General features: G+C 38.2%; 1 pseudogene; it reads right to left on the bottom strand.

The window, feature by feature from the left end:
- Nucleotides 1–13,037: 13,037 nt before the first annotated feature.
- Nucleotides 13,038–18,418, bottom strand: part of LOC139018511 (eukaryotic translation initiation factor 3 subunit M-like) — a 61,726-nt pseudogene continuing 56,345 nt past the window's right edge.

The raw sequence follows: 18,418 nt of genomic DNA, 5'->3' as shown, positions 1-18,418 counted from the left end.
TCAATTGTTTAATATTTTAAAATAAAGTTTAAGAAAAGAGGCACAATAGAGTGTACATTAGTCCTATATATAGTGTTGTAAGACCCAAGGGCTCCGAGCATTGAAGGGAACTGTAGGTGTGTGAATGGACACATATGAAAACAAACACCTCCCCCCACCCCCCCGGAGAATCCAGCTGTCTGAATGATATTTCTCTGAGTTAAGAGTGTGGATTTTACGTAGGAAATGATGACCTCTCATCACTCAATATTAAATCTGTTCACTCAGCAGAGTTTCATTATTTGGCATGAGCTCAAAATTATGGGATATATTTCACACTGAGCATTCCATGGAATCCAAGAAAGTAATCCAGTCAATTCATACTGGGGCCCTATTACAATTTCTGGAGTTCAAACATGAGCATTTACAAAGGACTACTGTAAATCAGCCCAGGGCATTGATGGCTGGCCCACATTGGGAACCAAAGACAATTGCCACTTGCCCACTCCTTGAGAGTCAAAGGATTCAAGGAGACGGTGCCTGAGGAAGAGGCGGGTAGGATGAGAGTCAGGGCAGTGTGATCTTGAGAGGCTGATGTTACAGAAACAGGGCTAGGCCTGGGGTGATGACTCAGAAGCTGAGAGAATAGTTGAAAGTAGAGGCAGTTAGCTTACAGAAAACGGCGTTGTGAATTAAATAATATTAAGAAAGTATAACACTTTATATAATATTTTATACTCTTCAGTACATTTTATTATTGGGTTTTACTTGCACATTTGAATTGTATCATTCATTATAAATCGGAGACACTTATCTCTAGACAGAGATGCTCAGTAAATGCTTATTTGAACAAATTATGGGCAGAATAAAAAGCACAATTAATGTGTTTGCATTTTGTTCTTCCCCTCTGAATACATTAGCCAGACCAACTGTTGCCTTCTGTACTGGGCAGGGTTAGACAGGAAGGCAAAAAATACACTAAGCATTTCCAACAGAGGGAAGGACTGGATACAGGGAGTTAGTTACACAGGCTCCATTTAGAAGGCTGAAAGGGAAAGGGGCACACTGAGGTAAGGCAGATAAAGTAACTGCAGGCAAAGGGATGAACTGGAGTTACTAGAATAGATGCTCAGATCTCTGAGGAAGGGGCATCGCTGGCTCTTGCTGGCACCTGTGATGGTGATCCCAGTGCCCAGGGAAGCTGAAGGCTGGACCCAGCTGACCGGAACAAGGGAATCTAGTCCCTCCTCTCTACTTTCTTCTTCCAGTTCCACTCTGATATTTCCTATGAGCAGAAACCAATAAGAAAGCAGCTAATTTTGACATCTGTGAAATATAGAGTAGAGGGCAAAGGTTGAATTCAGAGCTGAAAAACAATATGTAAAATTCTGTACAATTATTGTCTTGAAACAGACCAGCAATAAATTACAAATCTATTTATTTATTCATTTATTTATCTATTTATTTATTTATATTTAGTTGATGAATTGTCTCAACATTTATTGAGTCCTGTTATCTGTGCTATGAGAACCCCCAATATTAATTATTTAAGTCACACTGACTTGCTCCCCAGGTAAAACAGCTCTTTCTGCAGAGACACTGGTCTTTTTCTTCTTAAATGCTACTGTACCCCATGGCCCCGCCATGGAAGTATGACCATTCTTGTGGAAAGGGTCCTTTCTGATTGCAGTGCCCTTAGAAAAAGATTCCCCTTCTTTTCTGGTTACCAATAGATTGATAACCCTCTTCCCTAAACTGCTGCACTGCCAATGCCTCCCTCTTCTCTTCATTTTCCAGCAACAGGGTCAGCCGCTGCCTCTCTGGGCCCAGCCTCTGCCTGTTCCGGCCCGCTTATGTGAGTATATTACATAAGACTGTTTTCTTGCTTCTCCCTGGGGTTGGGAGAAGTATACAGATGAACAGATGGGTTTAATAAAACTTGCTATTATTTTACTTTCCATAATCTCAAATCATTTTATATTATTAGTCTTGGGCTTTCCAAATACTCTTATGCCTGCATAAGTAAACCAAGACCTCTATTCTAGGAGGAAGACTGCCTTGTCAAACTGAGCACACATCCTATCATTGTGCAGCTTTATGCTACTAGTCATGGACAAGCAGGACAGATAAAACCTGCAAAAGATCTCTAATCCCCCTTCTACTTGATAGGTCATTTTATCCCATACAGAGTAACTCTGGGACTTGTATTAGGAGTGTTAATCCTTGACAATATGGTTCATTCATTTTAATCAATGTACACATTGATTAACCAGCTAAAAATAAAGATTTGGTACTTTCAGATCTTAAGATTGTGTGTTGTTGTTGTTAAACTTTCTGGAAAGGAATATTTTCCCAATCTGATCCCCAGAATTCAAAACCAGTGGTTTTAAATGTTGGCTCAGCATCAAAATCATACAAGCAGCCTTTGAAAAGTACAGAAGCTCAGTCCTCATCCCAGACCCTCTAAAGAGAATATCTGGGTGTTGGGTCCATGTATGTATAAAGTGCTAGAGATTGTTTTGATGTATAGTCAGAATTGAGAATTGTGTTTTTCTTTCTCATGGGAAAGCATAAGCATTATTGAAGTAGTATTGGCTGCTTTGTATTGTTGGCTTCAAAGAATGGATTCAATAAAAGTTAGCCAGGGGGTCTTAACACCATTTAGCCAGTTTTAAGTGCCAAAGACAATTTTCCTTATTGGTTTGTTTGTTTTCTCCTTCTGGTGCTGGTATTTGTTGCTTTCACTCTCTCAGACGCTGAGAATTAAGTCATGTTGTAATATGTTTGCCACTTGCTTCTGTCATATGCACGAAAGCTCCCCTCAGGTGATAGGGTGGCGGATAAAGCCTATTTAGATAGCAGCTCTGGACTCCCTCATATACACTGTAATCTAGGCCGCATTACTCAGTGGGTGGTGGATGCCTGCACTTCCAGGGCTCTGCAAAAGCTCAAAGCCTAAGTGCAGTGCCCCCAGGTTCCCGAAGGGAAAGCCATTTCTGTTCTGGAGGCTGTGCTGGACATAGATGTGATAATGGCCTGCTCAGTGTCCGAAGAATGAGAGACAGACAACCGTTTTAAGGAGCCGAAGGCAGTGGCATACTATGAAAACGATCACTTCACAGGGAAATATAAGCAAGTACCTGAGAGACTGAGGGAAAGTATGCAGCAGTAGGAATAAGAAAATAAACATCTATTGAAGGACTAGGTTCTGGGAGGAATGGGGACTCCGGAGTCACTATGAGGAGCCATTACCAACTACAAACCACTGGGCCAGCTTTGCCAGCAAGTACTCAAAATTGTACATTCTGCTCAAGAACGTAAAGATGGCTTAATATATGGAACTCAATGCATATAATACACTATATCAATAGGTGGGACCATGTTTGTAAGACTTTAGTAGCTGCTGAAAGTAATTTACTAATTCAAGTCTAAAATAATAAGAGAATGAGTCTTCCATCATATAATAAAGAGCACTTAAAATGATTATATCAATCAGTGCTGACAAATGTATAGTGAAACATATACTTTCATTCATTGTTTGTGGGAAGGTAAATGGGTTCAACAACTTTGGAAAACAATTGAACATATAAATTTCATGAGGCATCATTTTTTTACATTGATTTCTTAATCTAAATTATGTCAGTCTTCTTTTTTAAAAAAAGCCAAAATAAAAATAAAAGCTCTAAGCACAAAGTTGTAAGTATGAGAATTATTTATTGTAATAATAAAAAATTGGAAGAAATCTAAATCAGTGATATCCAAAATATTTGAGTGTTCATGACTTAGGGAAAAATAAAATTTGAACATGCATCTCATTTACATATCTAACTATTTATGTATAAAGTCTACACATGTACTTGTAGTAATATTTATATGTAACGTAGTCATACACAAAAATAAATTGAAATCAGATGAATTAAAAATGTTATTATCAATACTAGATTATTTTAGTAAGAGCATTGTAGTTGAATATACCATATAATTTTGAAAATATTTAACATCCTATTTTTCATCAATTCCATGGTTTGCTCTTAAGATTATTATTTTTGATACTTTTAAAAAAAAGTTAAGCTTGTTGAGGCAAAATTTGCATACAGTAACATTTACATTCTTTAAGAGGACAGTTTGAGTTTTGAAAAATGTATACAGTTCAGTGACCACTACCACAATTAAGGTATAGACCATTTCCCTAACTCATAAACTACCCCTCTAACCCCAAACCTTCTTCCAGTAGATCTCATCCCTAGCCCCTGGCAATCACTGATCCAGTCTTTTGACTTTAGTTTTTCCTTTTCCAGAGTCAGATAAATTGTACCATTTTTGTGTCTGCCTTCTTTTACTTAGCTTTCTGTATCTGGCTATTTTTTTTTTTTTAAAAGCACAATGCCTTTGAGATTATTCACATTGTTGAATGTATCAGTGATTTGTTCCTTTTGATTCATGAGTAGTATTCCTTCTATGGATATACAACAATTTATTTATATACCAGTTGATGAATATTTTGGTTCTTTTAATTCTGGACTACTATGAATAAAACTGTTGTAAGCATTTATATGCAATCTCTGTGTGAACATGTTTTAATTTCTCCTGGGTAAATACCTAGGAATGAAATTGCTGGCCCATACAATAAGTACATGATTTCCAAAATGGACATGCCATGTTGTGTTCCCATTGGCAATGAATGTGAATCATAATCTTCCACATCCTCACTAGCACTTCAAATGTCACAATTTTTCTTTAAAAAAATTTTTTTGGCATTCTGATAGGTATGTGTTATGTGTTGAATTGTGTGGCCTCTCCAGTCATATGTTGAAATCTTGACCCCTAGTACCTTAGAATGTGACTGTATTTGGAGACAAGGTTTTTAAAGAGGTTATATGGATGCTCCCTAATCCAATATGATTCTTGTTCTTATAAAAGTTACGGGCATGCAGAGAGAGAAGGTCGTGTGAAGACAGAGGGCGAAGATAGCTATCAAAAGGTCAGGAGAGAATCTCCAGATCTCAGACTTCTAGCCTTCAGAATCATGAGAAAATCAATTCCTATTGTTATCTATTTATATAAAAACCCTGGGTGTAACGTGTCACGACCGAGGCTCAACCAACAGGAAGGAAGTCAGTCCTGCAGGGGTCGTCTTGGAAATGGCTCCGCCCTCACAGAGCTGTTTCCCATGAGGGCGAGGTTTCAGGCAGGAACCCGCTCTCAAAGTGTGGACGCACTGAGTCCTGGGTCCTCTTAGCAATAGCTGCGCCCTCCCTAAGCTGTTTCCGGTAAGGCCGAGGTTTGAAGCAGGAACCGGCCCTCTGAGCATGGAGGCATGTCTTTATAAAGTTTTAATACATTATATTAGAGGTCGTGGTGGTACTGTTTTACCCACAGTGTCTACAGGAATTGCTGCAAATTTACTTCTTGGTGGAAGCACCTTTCATTCCCAATATAAATTACCAATTCCATTAAACGAAACTTCAATTTCTAGACTCAATATAAACAGTGAAGTTGCTAAAACTATTAAAAAGGCCCAACTTCTCATTATTGATGAATACACCATGGCATCCAGTCATGCTATAAACACCATAGACAGATTACTAAGAGAAATTATGAATTTGAACGTTGTATTTGGTGGGAAAGTTCTCCTTCTTGGAGGGGATTTTCGACAATGTCTCAGTATTGTACTGCATGTTATGCGATCCGCCATAATACAAACGAGTTTAAAGTACTGCAATGTTTGGGGATGTTTCAGAAAGTTGTCTCTTACAACAAATATGAGATCAGAGGATTCTGCTTATAGTGGATGGTTAGTAAAACTTGGAGATGGCAAACTTGATAGCAGTTTTCATTTAGGAATGGATATTATTGAAATGCCCTGTGAAATGATTTGTAATGGATCTATTATTGAAGCTACCTTTGGAAATACTATATCTATAGATAATATTAAAAATATATCTAAACATGCAGTTCTTGGTCCAAAAAATGAGCACGTTCAAAAAGTAAATGAAGAAATTTTGGATATACTCAATGGAGATTTTTACACATATTTGAGTGATGATTCCATTGATTCAACAGATGATGCTGAAAAGGAAAATTTTCCTATCAAATTTCTTAATAGTATTACTCCTTCAGGAATGCTGTGTCATAAATTAAAATTGAAAGTCGTTGCAATCATTATGCTATTGAGAAATCTCAATAGTAAATGGGGTCTTTGTAATGGTACCAGATTTATTTTCAAAAGATTATGACCTAACATTATCGAAGCTGAAGTATTAACAGGATCTGCAGAGGGAGAGGTTGTTCTGATTCCAAGAATTGATTTGTCCCCATCTGACACTGGCCTCCCATTTAAATTGATTCAACAACAGTTTCCCGTGATGCCAGCATTCTTGATGACTATTAATAAATCACAAGGACAAACTCTAGACAGAGTAGGCATATTCCTATCTGAACCCATTTTCGCACATGGTCAGTTATATGTTGCTTTCTCTCTATTTCGAAGAGCATGTGACGTTAAAGTTCTAAATACTTCAGCACAAGGGAAATTAGTCAAGCACTCTGAAAGTGTTTTCACTCTTAATGTGGTGTACAGGGAGATATTAGAATAAGTTTAATCACTTTATCAGTCATTGTTTGCATCACTGTTGTTTTTATATCATGTTTTTGTTGTTTTCATATCATGCCTCTTGTTATATCCTTTTGTTACTGTTTATTTATTAATAAATTTATATATTATTTTCATATACATTTTACTAATTTCCTTTCATCTCTCACACTTCTATTATAGAGAAAGGGAAAATAGCAATATTAAAATATTTTCTCTAATTAATTCCCTTTTAATGTGCATGAATTTTGTGTACCGGGCCACTAGTATCATTATAATAACGCAAAACTTGCCATCCCCAAATTTGTGTCTCTGACATGAGGATTATTTTATTTTTAAGAAACAAAGTAATCGCAAAGAACCTTGGCTTTCCCCTTAACTGCCTAAAAGAAATTAGATTGCCCTACGTGGTTTGGCTCAGTGTGTAGAGTGTTGGCCTGCAGACTGAAGGGTTCCAGGTTCAATTCTGGTCAAGGGCACATGCATGGATTGCAGGCTCGATCCCCAGTAGGGGGAGTGCAGGAGGCAGCCAATCAATGATACTCTTGCATCAGTGATTTTTCTATCTCTCTCTCCCTCTCCCTTCCTCTCTGAAATCAATAAAAATATATTTTAAAAAAAGAAAAGAAGTTAGATTGAGAGCTTATTCCAGGAAATGGAGCTATCACCAGAGATATGTACAAAGAATATGGGCTAAGTGTGATGGGGGAAAGTTGGCAGGACCTAGAGATCAGAGTCCTATTGTCTCTGCCCAGAGGTATTTATCATCAAATATTTGTTTACCAAACATTTACTTTTCTGTATAAATTGCTTTCTCCCCTTTGAAGTTCCAAACCACTAACTCCTTCTACTTTCCTCAAGCTGCCATATGCACCTGAACTTCCTATATTGTTATGGGATCCCTGCACATATGTAAGCAATTAAATTTGGTTATTTTTCTCCTATTTATTCTCCTGTCAATTTAATTCTTAGGCCAGACAAAACAACTTAGAAGGGCAGACAAAAATTTCTTCCTTCCCAAAACCACCTATTCTGTGGGACTTTGTTATTAGCCTTAATACACCGTGTAAAGGTATATTATTGCAATTTTATTTTTTTTGACAGTACAGGTTTGTTTATTCTTAAGCTTGTGTCTAGTAGAAAAAAAAATTTTCTGAGAGTAGCATACAAAAAGATTTTCAAATAGAAAAACACAAATTGAGTCATATAATCTCCCCCTGCCCCAATCCAGTGCACTAAGTAAATTACAATGGCATCTCTCTTACAGAGCCTGTCTTCTCCAGACACATTTTAAAGTTATTTTCATCATGATTTACAATATAGACAAAGACTGTTAAAAGAACGCTGCTATCTCTGCCTCTAGATATATTCTGTTAAGGCCTCTTATAAAGAGGGAATCTTCAGAAACCCATTGACATGCTAATAATGGCATGGTTAGTGCCACTGTTTGGGTTAATGCAACCAGATGGGCTCTGCATGGAGCTGATGGACAGCTTTGAATCTCATGCTTTCTCAGGGAATATAAATATCATTATAACTTCATTGGTGAAGGCGCCAGGAACAACTGATTGAATGAGAATGCCTTTCAATCAGTACATTTGCATACTCACTCTATCATGAAACTAAAGTGAATGGGTTTTTATATTGTAAACGGATATGTTTGAATAGAGTTTTTAGATTATGACACACCAGTAGACAAGGTTCTGTGCATGGAGTTATGCGGGTGGGCTACTCTCAGAAAGTTCCGGTACTATGTCAAACAGGAGTGGTGAAAGTGGGCATCCCTGTCTGTCTTGTTCTTGTTCGTAGGGGAAATGGTTTTAGTTTTTGCCCATTGAGTATAATGTTGGTTGTAGGTTTGTCATATAAGGCTTTTATTGTATTGAGGTATGATCCCTCTATTCTCACTTTGCTGAGAGTTTTTATCAGGAAAGGGTATTGTATTTTGTCAAATGCTTTTTCTGCATAAATTGATATGATTCTGTGATTTTTGCCTCAATTTGCTTATGTGATTTATAATGTTTATTGATTTGCGGATATTGTACCAGCCTTGCATCCCCACTTGGTCATGGTGTATGATCTTTCTAATGTAATGCTGGATCTGATTTGCTAGAATTCAGCAATGTAGCAGGATACAAAATTAACACCCAGAAATCTATAGCTTTTTTACACACCAATAATGAACGCACAGAAAGAGGATTTTAGCATCTAGGTTCATCAGGGATATTGGCCTGTAATTCTTTTTCTTTGTAGTGTCTTTATCTGGTTTTAGAACTAGGGTAAAGCTGGCTTTATAGAAAGAGCTTTCTTCTTGAATTTTTTTGGAATAGTCTGAGAAGGATAGATTTTAGTTCTTCTTTGAATGTCTGGTAGAACTCCCCTGTGAAGCTGTCAGCCCAGGGCTTTTGTTTGCTTGAAGTTTTTTGATTACTGCTTCAATTTCATCAGTAGTTATTGGCCTATTCAGGTTTCTGATCCTTCCTGATTGAGTTTTGGAAGCTTGTATTTTTCTAGGAATATGTCCATTTAGTCTAGGTTGTCCAGGTTGTTGGAGTAGAGTTGTTCATAGTATTTTTTTTTTTTTTTTTTACAATCCTTTGTATGTCTGCAGGGTCGGTTGTTACTTCACCTCTTTCATTTCTGATTTTGTTTATTTGGGTCCTCTCTCTTTGTTTCTTGCTGAGCCTGGCTAGTGGTTCATCAATCTTGTTTATCCTTTCAAAGAACCAGCTCTTGGTTTTGTTGATCTTCTGTATTGTTTTTTTTTTTTGGTCTCTGTGTCATTTATTTCCGCTCTGATCTTAATTCCTTCATTCTGCTTACTCTGGGTTTTTCTTGTTGCTCTATTTATAATTCTTTAAGTTGTAGAGTTAGATAATTTATTAACATTTTTTCTTGTTTTTTTTTATTTTTTTATTTTTTTATTTTTTTATTTTATTTTTTTTTATTGCTTAAAGCATTACAAAGGGTATTACATATGTGTCCTTTTTTTTCCCCGCCCTTGACAATACCCCAGCTTCCCCTACCCCCCAGTGTCTTATGTCCATTGGTTATGCTCATATGCATGCATACAAGTCCTTCAGTTGATCTCTTACCCCCCTCCCTCCTGCCCCCCAACCCTCCCCAGCCTTCCCGCTGCAGTTTGACAATCTGTGTGAGGCAGCTCTGCCTCTGTAGCTATTATTGTTCAAAAGTTTATAATGGTCTCTATTATCCATGAATGAGTGAGATCATGTGGTATTTTTCCTTCATTGACTGGCTTATTTCACTTAGCATAATGCTCTCCAGCTCCATCCATGCCGTTGCAAATTGTAAGAGTTCCTTCTTTTTAACAGCAGCATAGTATTCCATCGTGTAGATGTACCACAGTTTTCTAATCCATTCATCTACTGATGGGCACTTAGGCTGTTTCCAGATCTTAGCTATGGTGAATTGTGCTGCTATGAACATCTGGGTGCATATATCCTTTCTGATTGGTGTTTCTGGTTTCTTGGGATATATTCCTAGAAGTGGGATCACAGGGTCAAATGGGAGTTCCATTTTTAGTTTTTTGAGGAAACTCCATACTGTCTTCCATAGTGGCTGCACCAGTCTGCATTCCCACCAGCAGTGCACAAGTGTTCCTTTTTCTCCACATCCTCTCCAGCACTTGTCGTTTGTTGATTTGTTGATGATAGCCAGTCTGACAGGTGTGAGATGGTACCTCATTGTTGTTTTGATTTGCATCTCTCGGGTGATTAGTGACTTTGAGCATGTTTTCATATGTCTCTTGGCTTTCTGAATGTCCTCTTTGGAAAGGTGTCTATTTAGCTCCTTTGCCCATTTTTTGATTGGATTGTTTATCTTCTTTTTGTTAAGTTGTATGAGTTCCCTATAAATTTTGGAGATTAGGCCCTTATCAGATATGACGTTGGCAAATTTTTGAGGTAGGCCTGTAGAACTATGAACTTCCCTCTCAACACTGCTTTCACTGTGTCCATAGATTTTAGATCGTTGTGTTTTCATTGTCATTTGTTTACAGGATGCTTTTTATTTCTTCCTTGATCTCTTTGTTAACCCAATCATTGTTTAATAGCATGCTATTTAGCCTCTAAGTGTTTGATTTTTTTTATTGTTTTTATTGTAGTTTATTTCTAATTTTATGCCATTGTGGTCTGAGAAGATGCTTGATATGATTTCAATCTTCTTGAATTTGAAGAGACTTTGCCTATGACCCAATATGTGGTCTATCTTTGAAAATGTCCCATGTACAATTGAGAAGAATGTATAGTCTGTGGCTTTGGGGTGAACAGTTCTGAAGATATTAATTAAGTCCATCTGATCTAGTGAGTCATTTAGGATTGCTGTTTCTTTGCTGTTTTTGTCTAGGATTTATCCAGTGGAGTCAATGGGGTATTAAAGTCCCCTACTATTATTGTATTGCTGTTGATCTCTCCCTTGATATCGTCCAGAAGTTTTTTTATGTACGTGGGTTTTCTTGTATTGGGTGCATATATTTTTACCAGAGTTATATCCTCTTGTTGAATTGCTCCCTTTAGTATTATGAAGTGGCCCTCCTTATCTCTTGTTATGGTCTTCTCTTTGAGGTCTATTTTGTCAGATATATGTCTTGCTACCCCAGCATTTTTTTTCATTTCCATTTTCCTGAAAAATATTTTTTTCCATCCCTTCACTATCAGTCTGTGTGCACCCTTTGTTTTGAGGTGAGGGTCTCTTGTAGACAACAAATATATAGGTCATGTTTCTTATCCATTCAGCTACCCTATGTCTTTTGATTGGAGCATTTAATCCATTTACAATTAAGGTTATTATTGATAGGTACTTGTTTTCACCATTTTTATTTTCTATGCCTGTGTTCCTTTTTTCCTTTCTATTTCTTCTTTTTACAGCAGTCCCTTTAGCATTTCATGCACTATAGGCTTGGTGGTAATAAACTCCCTTAGCCCTTTTTTGTCTGTGAAACTCCTCATTTCACTTTCTTTGAATGATAACCTTGCTGGGTAGAGTATTCTTGGATTCAGTCCCTTGCTTTGCATCACTTTGTATATTTCATTCCATTTCCTTCTGGCCTGATGTGTTTCTGTTGAGAAATCAGTTGATAGTCTAATGGGAGATCCCTTGTATGTAACGTTCTGTCTCTCTCTGGTAGCCTTTAAGATTCTTACTTTGTCATTGATGTTTGCCAATTTAATTATGATTTGTCTTAGTGCTGGTCTTTAAGATTTCATCTTGATTGTGACTCTGTGTGCTTCTTGGACTTGTGTGACATTATCTTCCCAAAATAAGGGAAGTTTTCTGTCTTTATTTCTTCTAACAGGTTTTCTGTTCCTTGCTCTGCTTCCTCTCCTTCTGGCACCCTTATTATGTTATGTTACTATTTTTTTACAACTTTATTGAAGAAGACACACTTTGCATACTCAAGGTGCACATTTGATAATTTGTGATATATGGATACACCCTTGAAATCATCTCCAAAGCCAAGATAATAAACATTTCTTTTTGCCTCTTTGCACACCTTTCCTCCCTCCATCCCATCTCCAGATAACCAATGGCCTGCTTTCTGTCACTATAAATTAGTTTGAATATCCTACTTTTAAAAAATCACACAGTATATACGCCCCCCCCCCCTTTTTGCATGGCTCCTTTTACTCATATCTGTGATTTTGAGATTTATCCATGTTGCTGCATGTATTAATAATTATTTACTTTTATTCCATTCATTACCATAAATTGTTACTCCATTCATGTGTTGATTGACATTTGGTTTAATGCTTGTCATACATGAAAAAGTTATCTCACCAAGATAACTTGATTGAAATGAAATGTAATATTTACTCCATTTGCTGAATCACTCTACTATTTTCCAAATTGTCCACCAATAGATAATTGGTTTTGTTGAAATTTCAATTTTTCCTCATGACATTCTGTTGACATTACAAAAAAATTAGAAATCATTAAATAATTACTTTTGTAATAAGCATGTTAAATCCACTGAAACCCTTTATTAAAAACAAATAGTTCTTAGTTATTTTTAAGCAGATTAGAAAATTCTTTTTCTAAGTGTTTCAAGAATATAAATAAGAGAGGTTTTATAGGTAACACATTGTTCATGGCAGTAAAATCACTTAATGATGGAAACATTTCTAAACATCCATTTAAAAATGTTCTCTCCTTTGTGCAAATTTCTTCTGAATAGCAGCTACTTTTTTTTTTATTGTTAATGTGTCATCTTGAAGTAAATATTTAGTGTTTGTTTTTCTAAAAATATTTGTTATGTAGCATTTTGTATACTTTAATTTTAATTCCAGAAATTAAAAAAAATTAAACTTTTTTTATAAAAGAAAAATAAACAATGCACCTTTATATTTGCTTGACAGTTATCTTTTTTCCCTTCAAATTTCAGTTTAATGTTTTACTATGATTTACATATTTTCCCCCCAAAGAACAAAATTTATAGCATAAAAATTCAGGTATCAGAAAGACTCAAAAGGCTGTTTTTCACTTTGTTCAACTTTTGTTTCCAGATATTAAGCATCATACAGTGGTTGCCATTGCTGTTTTCCAAATTTCTGATGTGTGCTGTGACTGATCACCACTTTTCTCTGCGTCTGATCAATTTTGCAGTAGGCCATTTTTGTTTTCATTGAATCATCAACTCCAATCTGAAGTTCCTGTTGCATTATATCAAGAGAAATTTCTTTATTTGCCATATTCTGCTTGTTATCCAAGTGAATCTATCAAGTTTTTTATTATCCTGACAATTTAGCACTCACAAAAATGGTTAAAAGATCATGAATAAGTTCTCCTTCCAAAAAATTGATGGGTTTTAAAGTAAGAAGATGTTAAAAAAGAAAGGCATTTGAATCTTGCAATATTCGTACAATACCCGTGGGCACTGGGAAGGATTGTTCTCCACGTAACTTCTTAGCAATTTGACCGTGACTTTTGAAGCAGCATCATTTTTCTTATAATCCACAAGCAGCTCATAAAATAGCCTAAAAAGAATGTGTTTCTTCCCGGTGATGATGTTCCTGTAAGAAATCCATTTCTAACTTGACCCAGTTCAGTTGGAATATATTGGATGGCCCCACAAGATGCTGTCACTTTAATGAGGCTGCTATATACTGTCTATCTTACAGGAGTATTCTTATCCATACCATGGAAAAGGTTTGCTTAGCAGTCTCAGAGAGATGGGCATTCATCTTTCTGAAATTTGACCAGCTTTTCACAGAGGCTGTCAATCAGGGCTTATTGCTTATCTAATTCCAGGATCAATAGGAGGAATACCACGCTGCTCACCACACTCTCATCGTTATCATCTTCCTTCAGACATACATTACAGGCTTCAATAATCTGAGCTACATCTACAGGAAGGCCACCTGTAATTTCTCTTCTGAAATTCCAGCTCTCGCTCTAAAAATCAATAAAAATATATTTTTGAAAAAGAGTACTAGCTCTTTTAGATTTCTGATAAGCTCAAAGCTCAGCATCTTGATCTTCCTCACTGACGTTGATAAAGTCATGGAGAAAAGGTGGTGCATGGTGAGTGCTCCATTAGCAAACAACTGTGACAGCAAAAGGGAGCTGATATGCTCTGTCACTTGACAAATCTCTTAAGTACTTGACACAAAATGTCCATAAAGTTTATTTATGTTATAAAAAGTTTTAAAGATAATTTCTTATTTATCACTGTATATGCTCTATAATTTGAAGACCTTTTGAAAAACATAAAAGTAACCACAGTAACATTAGTAACTCCTATAGTTTATGAATGTATGATTTCAACTTGTGTGCTGAAAAGACAGACTAATGATACAATAAATTAATTTCAAATATTCTTTTACACTTACAATTTTATCCACAACTTCTTAAAAAATTGATTTCAAAGAGGAAGGGAGAGGAAGAAAGAGATAAAAACATTAATGATGCGAGAGAATCATGGATTGGCTGCTTCCTGCACGTCCCACACTGGGGATCAAACCTGCAATCTGGGCATGTGCCTTGACGGGGAATCGAACTGTGAACCTTGTGGTTCATAGGTAGACACTAAACCACTGAGCCACACCCGCTGGGCCACAACAACATTTAAATAAAATTTACTTAAATTGGTTGTATCACCAGTAATTACACTTACACAGCTTTTCTAGAATGCATTTTGTACTTTAATAATAGGTCTTCTTCAGTATATATTTTCTTTTATTGCTCAGAAAAAGCTACTGCATTCTGAAACCCGAATTTAGCAAACGTCATAAGCTGAGACATTACTTTAACTTTTAGCCTACTTTATAGCAAACCTACAACACTGTGTAAATGTTCTAAATCTCATTTGTTCACATCTTTAGCAGTGTTTCCTATGAGTCTTCCAACAGTAATTAACAACAAAAAATGTACCCTAGCTGGTTTGGCTCAGTGGATAAAACATCGGCCTGTGGACTGAAGGTTCCCAAGTTGAATTCTGGTCAAGGGCACATGCCCAGGTTGCAGGTTCGATCCTCAGTAGGGGGCGTGCAAGAGGCAGCCAATCAGTGATTATCTCATCATTGATGTTTCTATCTCTCTCTCCCTCTCTCTTCCTCTCTGAAATCAATAAAAATATATTTAAAAAAACAAAAAAAGTTTCATTATGTTATATTCTGCTTATTTCAGTCATTTTTTGAAATCATTATATGACAGAAAAAGATTTCCATCTCCAGTGGTATGTAAATTTTGTCTAAACTTTATTTTTATTTATTTATTTATTTATTTTTAAATATATTTTTTTATTGTTGATAGTATTACAGATATCTCCCATTTTTCTCTCTCCTCCCATCCCCTACTCTCCTCCCAGGCCTTCACTACCCTATTGCCCACGTCCATGGGCTATGTATATCCTATCTAATAAAAGAGAAACATGGTAATTAGCCATACATCCGCTACCCTTCCCATTGGCTAATCAGGGCAATATGCAAATTAACTGTCAGCCAAGATGGTGGCCGGCAGCCATGCACTGAAGCGAACAGGGAGACTTGCTTGCTCCAGTGACTGTGGACTCCAACATTCCCCGCCTGACTTGCCGGCCTCTCAGCTGCAACTCTAAGCAACTATGTTGCAAACATAGAAGCTAAACAAAGCCCCAGAAACCTGCTTTAGTCAGCTGGGCTTCAGCCAGCTGGACTGCAACAATGAATCAAATACAGAAGGTAAACAAAGGCCAGAAACCTGCTTTCAGCAGCCGAAGCCTCAGAGCTAAAGCTGGCCCAGAATAAAAAAAAAAGAAAGAAAAAAAAGGAGCAGTTGGGAGCTTCAGTCACCTGCCAGCCTGAAAACGGCCCTCAGCCCCTCAGCCAGCCTGGCCAGGCACCCCAGTGGGGACCCCCACTCTGATCCAGGACACCCTTCAGGGCAAACCAGCCAGCCCCTGCCCATGCACCAGGCCTCTATTCTATATAGTAAAAGGGTAATATGCCTCCCGGCACCGGGATCAGTGTGACAGGGGGCAGCGCCCAAACCCCCTGATCGCCCTGGGGCTCTGTGTGTGACAGGGGGCGGGGCCACAACCTCCCTATCCACCCTGCTCTGTTTGTGACAGGGGAAGGCGCCCCAACCCCCTGATTAGCCCTGCTCTGTGCCTGATAGGGGGGAGCTCCCCAACCCCCTGATTGCCCTGTGGCTCTGTGTGTGACGGGGTGAGGCACCCCAACCCCCTGATCGGCCCTGCTCTGTGTGTGACAGGGTGCGGCGCCCCAACTCCCCAATCGGCCCTGCTCTGAGCCCGACCAGGGGCTGCACCTAGGGATTGGGCCTGCCCTCTTCCACCCAGGAGCAGGCCTAAGCCAGCAGGTCGTTATCTCCCGAGGGGTCCCAGACTGCGAGAGGGCACAGGCCGGGCTGAGGGACCCTCTCTCCCCTCCCCCGAGTGCACAAATTTTTGTGCACCGGGCCTCTAGTAAGTATATAAGTTCTTTGGTTTATCTCTTCTTGTCCTCCCAACCCCACATCAAGGCATTTTAAATTTAGTGTAATTTTATGAATACTGAATTGAATTTTACATGACTATAAATAATGGTGGGAAAACAATATATATTTTTTTAGCCAATTATTTTTAGCACTTATTAGGTCAGTGTTGATTTTTATGTATGAAATGTGGCTGGTGAAGAGCTCATATTAAGAGTAGAACTGTCAGCTTTGCCATCCTCAGTTTACCTTGCCGCACCACAATCTCCCGTCTGAGGGTCCATGAAATGCCATGAAATGCTTTTCTCATGATCCTGAGGAATCACCACCAACAATCACATCCTCTGTCCTTAAGCTTTTAGACCAGAGACCATTCCTGGCACCATCCTCTAAGCAGCGGTTCTCAAGCTGTGGGTCGCGACCTCTTTGGCGGTCTAATGACCCTTTCATAGGGGTCGCCTAAGACCATCCTGCATATCAGATATTTACATTACGATTCATAACAGTAGCGACATTACAATTATGAAGTAGCAATGAAAATAATTTTATGGTTGGGTCACAACATGAGGAACTGTATTTAAAGGGCCAGAAGGTTGAGAACCACTGCAAAGCAAGCTTGTCAAACTCAAAGGCTAATATGGGCCAACTAAACAAGGTTTATGTGGGCCACAAAAAAACAAAAGCTCCAATTTCCATAGAAACGTAGGTTTATTTTGATAGAGATAATACAAAAGGCTGAAATAAATGAGTAATCGTTAACATAAAATAATAGAATATTTTAACAAAAATTAATATTTTTTCTTGAACATTAACTTACCAAACACTTAATAACTGCACAAATTAATAAGCGTAACGCAAATAAACCTATTTTTCTTGTTCTCCAAAAGCAAAATATTTCCTGTTGCGCACACCAAACAAGTCAGTCCAAGACTAATGACATGGCAATCGGCTGCTAAAATATTCACTGGTAGTATTAGTGGAGAGAAATGGTGTGTCTGTGTGCAAGGCAAGTAGGGAAATGAATGCAACGCAATTATAGTAATCAGCCATTAGTGGACATTGTAGTTTGTTATTAATAATTATGTATAACAGGGTATTGTAAAAATTAGGTTATGAAATTTTTATGAAAACATTTCTCATGTGCCGTCATATTGGCTGGGCTGCAAAAATATTCCTTGTGGGCCACATGTGGCCCGTGGGCCGTGAGTTTGATATGCTTGCCCTAAAGCACGTTACGAAACTCTGCAAGCTCATTACCTGATATGCAACATATTTTATGGGCTTTTAGTTTTGGTTTATTTTGGTTTTAAAACTGAAGAACTTTCAGAGTTCTTTGAGGGGGTTTTCAGTTGATATTTTAATTATATTTTCAGTAGCTGTTTGTTTTCAGTTTTAGGGTGGATTCTGAAAACTGATTTCTATCCTATATAATAAAAGCTTAATATGCTAAGTGCCCGGTCGTCTGGCTGGCCATTCAACCAATAAAAGCGTAATATGCTAATGATATGCTAAGGCTGCTCAACTGCTCGCTATGATGTGCACTGACCACCGGGAGGCAGACGCTCTGAGGCTCCAACCCGTAGGTTAGCTTGCTGCTGGGGTCCCGCCAATCGGGTGTGAGTGAGACAGGCCGGACACACTCTGGAGCCTTCCTGCAGTCCCCAGCTGGCCAAACTCCCGCATACTTCCCTGGCCCTGATCATCCACGGGTGGGGTCCCTTGGCCTGGCCTGCGCCCTCTTGCAATGTGGGACCCCTCCGGGGATGTCAGAGAGCCAGTTTCGGCCTGAAGCTATGATGTGCACTGACCACCACGGGGCAGACTCTCAATGCAGGAGCTGCCCCCTGGTGGTCAGTGCACTCCCACAGAGGGAGCGCTGCTCAGCCAGAAGCTGGGAGGATGCAGTGAAGGTGG

The sequence above is a fragment of the Myotis yumanensis genome, unplaced genomic scaffold (assembly GCF_028538775.1).
Source record: "Myotis yumanensis isolate MYYU_CA2020_CCGP unplaced genomic scaffold, mMyoYum1.0.hap1 SCAF_10, whole genome shotgun sequence".
NCBI lineage: Eukaryota > Metazoa > Chordata > Mammalia > Chiroptera > Vespertilionidae > Myotis > Myotis yumanensis.
The sequence above is the reverse complement of the archived record's forward strand: the minus strand, read 5'-3'. Positions and strand labels throughout refer to the sequence as shown.